This window comes from Wyeomyia smithii, chromosome 3 (genome assembly GCF_029784165.1).
Source record: "Wyeomyia smithii strain HCP4-BCI-WySm-NY-G18 chromosome 3, ASM2978416v1, whole genome shotgun sequence".
Lineage (NCBI taxonomy): Eukaryota > Metazoa > Arthropoda > Insecta > Diptera > Culicidae > Wyeomyia > Wyeomyia smithii.
The window spans coordinates 75,065,282-75,071,281 of record NC_073696.1 but is presented as its reverse complement, the minus strand read 5'-3'; positions in this window follow the sequence as shown (position 1 = coordinate 75,071,281).

Genomic DNA, 6,000 nt, shown 5'->3' with positions numbered 1-6,000 from the left:
AACGATTTCTGGTGAGTTTTTGTAAATCACCTTTAAAATAATTTTTGAGCTCGCGTGTGCATTGAAATGGTAAATATGCTGCGGCAATAAATAAAATCCCAAGTTCAGTTTGAACTTCAATTCCCAAAGTTTCAATTACTTTCGTCTCAAGATGGGGAAGAGCACAATGTTTGATTCGGCGATGAATAACAATTGCAACTCCACCGCCGGAACCCTGAATCCTATCATATCTATGAACCACGTAATTGGGATCATATTTTAATTTTATGTTAGGTTTCAAAAATGTTTCAGTAATAATTGCAATATGCACATTATTTACTGTTAAAAAATTAAAAAGCTCATTCTCATTGGCCTTCAATGAACGAGCATCCGATTTAATATTTTAATTGTTTTATTTAAAATCATTGCTAAATTTTAAATTAGAAACAATTTTAATAGTAAAATTTGTGCCTATTTGAATGGCTTCAAACATTGATTTTGCCTGCAACATGGCGTTCATAAGATCGAACATTGCCTGTTGCAAAAAAGAAAGTTTACCTGCCGTAATAGGCCCCAGGCAGTTGACATTAGAAAAAATATTTTCGGCAGCAATATTAGCTGTAGTAATAGGTGTACAATTATTTTCTAGCGTGTTTTGCTTACCCATATTAACGGTCATTTTCGAACTACCAGCACTAGGCGGTATAATGTTCGAACTACCTGAAACCTGTGCATAATTTAAACGGGTATGCAAAGGAGTAGGTAAACTATGCGTCACTGGTACGCTTGGAGAATTTTGTTTTGAAGTTGGTTTTAATTGAGAAATTGAATTTTGTTTACCTTGCCTTGCCTTAACAATTGCTAAACGGACTGGGCATTGATAAAAATTTGACATATGGTTGCCGTTACAATTCGCACAGCGAAAATTTTTACTCTCTTTCACAGGACATGTGTCCTTTTTGTGAGAAGAGTCTCCACAATTAAGACATTTTTGGTCCATGTTACAGAATTTGGAACCATGGCCATAACGTTGGCAAGTACGGCATTGGGTGATATGCTTTTCACCTCCGCCATACTTCCTATAAATTTCCCACTTTACACGCACATTATACAAAGCATGTGCTTTTTCAAAAAAATTTAAGTTGTTAACCTCATTGCGGTTAAAATGTATTAAATAATTAACAAGGGAAATTCCAGTTCTCTGACTGTTTTCGCCTCGTGATTTTTGTTTCATTAGAATTACTTGGGTAGGGGCTATGCCAAGTAATTCTGTTAAAGTAAGTTTGATCTCATCAACGGTTTGATCGTTGGTGAGACCTTTCAAGACAACCTAGAACGGCTTGGCGTTCTTGGTGTCATATGTAAAAAATTTGTACATCTTGTCAGTTAAATACTGAACAAGACGATCACGACCCTTTACTGAGTCGGCTAATAAGCGACATTCTCCTCTACGGCCAATTTGATAGGTAACTTTAACGTCAGAAACAAACGTTGAAAGTTCCTTTTTGAATATATTAAATTCAGAAGAAATAGTTACCACAATAGGTGGAACTTTTTCCTTTTTTAAAGATTTTATATTTTGTATAGTTTCATTATTGGTAACTTCCATTTCACCAGCTTCATGCTCAAGCAAAATATCAAAAGGATTGTCACTACAGACACTCGAAGTGTCAGAAAGAGATGCCTCTCTTTTCCTCCCCGCAGCGATGCGAGGTTTCTTTTTCCGTCCAGCCATTTCAGGTGATACGAAAAAAGTTAAAACAAATGTTAAATTCAAAAGTAGGTAGTCTTGAGAAAGACTGATGGGAATTAACTTTCAGGTAGTCTTTAAAAGACACACTGCCAAAACACAAACTTTGAAGCTATAGGCAGTCAAAGACCAGTCCACAAGCAACCAAAAAAACGTCTGATCTGTAGGACAGTTCAAGACGCACTGATTCCCTTGGTTGCTCGTATCCCGGTCGGTACCACGTGGAGGTAGGGATAGAAGTTGCTGTGCGTTCTGCTTTTAACCACACTGGGGTCTGTTTCATGCCAACTAGTACCAGTGTACTGCTGATACGCACTGCCCAGCCATTACCAATGAATTCATTGACATAAGATGCCCGAAAAATGATAAATATTGATAGATGATTTTTAAAGAAATTAAATCAAGAACATCAGAAATATATAATTTTTGACCGTGTTTTGAACTAAATTTTCATTTTTCGGCAGCCATTTTCATTTCAAATTTGATAATCCCATCGTATTACTTGCAAAATTTTACATAAGAAACAACTGTCACCCCGAGGTAATAAGAGCCAATCTTGGGATATACCATTTTCACGAAACCTATTTTGAAATTATCCATTTTATATCAAACAACATATTTATTGGAAAATGTCCCAAAGAACAGACATAACAAAAAATTAAAATAATGTTTCTGCTTATCAAGAAATCTAAAATTATTTTTCCTTTTTTTGCAGCAGTGTTGCCAGTTTTTTAAAAAAATTATTGCCAAAAATTAAATTTTTGAATAAAATATTATCGGTTTAACTTTCTTCCTTCTCTCTCCTTTTTCTTTTTCTCTCTTCATTGCAATTATATCGTTGTTTTATTCTTATTGTTTTATTTGGAATAAAATTATTATTGAAATTAAAATAAAATTATTTTTAATTTGAATTTAGCGTTATTCAAATTAAAAATAATTTTATTTCAATTTTCTCGTCAAAATGGGATGAACCAACATAAAAAAGAAGTGAATAGTAGGAGGGTGGTATTCAAGACACGACCGCATGAAGTTTTTTTTTTCTTCATCTATAGACCGCATGAAGTTGACAACCGTATTCTTATATTTCATTAAAACAAATAGTAGAGGGGATTGCAACGCTTCTTTTACAAAACTTCGAGGTACCAAAAGGTGCCAGTTGCCGATTATATTCTTGTTTTCTGGTTAGTCCGTCCAGAATTCCAGGCATTTTAGTATTTTGCAGTAGCCATTTACTACTAACAGCCACCAGCATTACGGGTGAAACCGGCACGAGATGACCGGTACTCTTTTGTATTTCCTCCTTTCAGCTGCTAACACCTAGCGTCCGTATGTAATCGGTACGGTTTAGTAATGAAACTGATGGGGTGAAATGTTCGAACGGTACGTTTTATAAACATCGGAAACAGAAAGTGAAAACAACAATAACAACAAAGTCAGATCGACTGTATCCGTTAAGCAGGTATTAGACGACACAAATATTTGCTATTTTTGGTACGATTTTTATTTGCACAAAATAAAATCTGTATTAAAAAATAGCAAATATTTGCTTCGTCTAGTGCCTGCTTTAGTGTCGACTGTGCTTGGGAAGAGAGGTAATGATTGGCTGCGTGGTATGATTTAGACAATCGATATTAATTACCAATTTTTCAATAGTGTATCTCAAACAATAGTTTGTTTTTGTTACATAAATTTAACCGTAAAAGAATTTCTGATCGATTGATGCCAAATCCTCGAAAACCTGATTATAGATGACTGCAAAAGAAGTGCTCAAAACCTGACCACTTTTCCCTGGTTTTCTCTGCTTGAATTACTAAATTTTCAAATCTAGGTGCCTAACTTCGATATAGATGTTAGTCAACGTCAAAAGACATACATTATAACGATTGCTTACTCTTTGATTAGGTTTTGCGTGTTTTCAATATTTTCGTAAGGACTTCACGGACTTAATCAACTGAACATGAGGAAAAACTTGCAGCACTGCTGCAAAAAGAGAATGATATCTTTGGTTTCCAATGTGAATGCTATCGACTGTGAGGTGTATCTATTATTGCTTGGATTTTCGGCTCATCAGGCTGAACTAAACGAAGTACTGCTTCTTTTCCTTCAACGTTTCGACAATATATTTTGTCTTTATCAAGAAGTCTACAAAAAACAAAGCAGAAATGTGTTTTTCCTATTTTAAAACCTTTCTCGTATGTCTGGTACTTACTAAAGCTTTTCGTTTTATTTTCATTTGTAACTTATATAATACATAATTAACTGTGGTCTGTTTGCGTTTATCACATAAAATGGTTCTATTTAAAATAATTTTTGTCATTGATTATTCTGGAAAAACTTGTACTCGGAAAATCCTTATTTATGGTCACAATTGTTAATCTTCTACTAGTATGTTGTCGAAATTTTATCTAGATCAGATTGTCTGAGTGCGCATGATTGTCAGTTTCATGACGTCCATGAATTTTATGTTGTTTATTATTGTTTTTTACTGTGTTAAACACACCTGCATAAATAGAACTTAACCCGTCTGTATCACTTTTCTTGTTAACTGTATTGTTGTTCGTTGCTATGTAGCATATTTCCAGAATCGGTAGTGCTGTTGTGTTTCTGTGTTGGTCGAGTATTTCAACATTGTTTAGATCAAATGTGTGTTGGGTTCTAATACAGTGGTGCAAGAGTGCTGTCTTTTCACTTAGTGTTGCAAACATAGTTCATAGTTCCATAGCAACATAGTTCCAATCAATCGGCGAGTGAACACCTGGAATACACTTACTGGTCAATAGCATACATTTCGTATCTCACCGATAAGATCAGTAAGTTCCTGAAAAACGATTACTAAACAGTTAAGTTAGCCACACGAAAGACAAACATAGCCAAACAATATTATACACAAACAAAAGATAAAATAGCAAAAGACGACCACACCAATGTTATTTACAGTATTTCATGCAACGACTGCAGTTCACAATATATTGGCATAACTACAAATAAGTTAAAAACACGAATTAGCGGACACAGATCGAACTTGAATGCACTGCAGAAACTTGTTGACACATGCACCGTCATAGAAGATCCACAATTTGCAACACTAATGTCGTTTTCGTTTTTGCGGTGTAGCTCCCCGCGGACTACACTTTGCCCTATCACTGTTTTGAAGTAGAATACTTCTCTCAGGAAGTTCGGCTATATAGGGATGTGAAATGAAAATCTAAAACCGAAAAAAGTGAAAAATATGTCCAATTTCAAATGCTAATAAATCGGTTAGTATAAGCAGCAATAGATCGGAAACTCTTCTAAGATTCTTCTCAAATGCAGATAATTGTAATTTTATTTTTCAAACTATTGTAATATTGAAAATAGTCAAGCCTTGTCAAAACGAAAACTTCGGCCTCTGATTGGTCGTTATTTGATTGCTTCCCAAGCACGGTCGACAGAATCATAGACCTTGCCATTTGAAATGTGCTATTTGGCCTATATAAGAGCCTGTTTCACCCGGAGCTGCTCATTATAATTCTAGACTGCAACAATAGCAGTCCTCCCTTAGCAGCAGCAGTGGATACAACAGCAGTAGCAGTGCAGCGGACAACGACCACAGCTGTGGTATGGCAACGGATAGCGGAGCGCGTCTCAGCATCGATAGCAGGACCATCTGATGCAGGGCAGCCAATACCAATGGCAACGGAAGCGTCCACTACTGTGGCAACGGGGATAGCGCAGCGGTTGACGTTGGTCTCAGCATCTATATAAGCAGGGCCAGCTGATGCAGTGTGGCATTTTAGTGAAATGCTGTCTCTGAGCGATAGCAGGCACAATAGCAAATGCATCCTTTTCATTTTCATTAAAAAAAACGTTCTAGAAAGCTTTTCAGTGTTTATTTTCCACCAATGAATACTTTATTCGCACTGCCAGTGATAACGCAAAGAAGTGATCGGCATCTTATCAAACATTGAATTAAACAACAAATTGTCCTTTTCAGGATGAAATAAAAACCTAATTGAAGAGTTAATATTTTCTCTTAAATCAATTTTACTTTCAGGAAATTTGTAACATCTATATTTGGCTTCATCTCCGTGTCTTAGAACGTACTGAATTATCTTTTCCTTCAGTCATGAGTACAACATCCGAAAAACTTTCATTATCAGCATAAAAATTAATTTTTCGCATAATCAAAATTCAAAAATTATCAAGTCCAAATCATGACAAGCAACTATATTATTGAGAATGGTCAATTCTTGTTGAAGCGCGAAATTTGACTGATCTGATTAGTCGTTAAT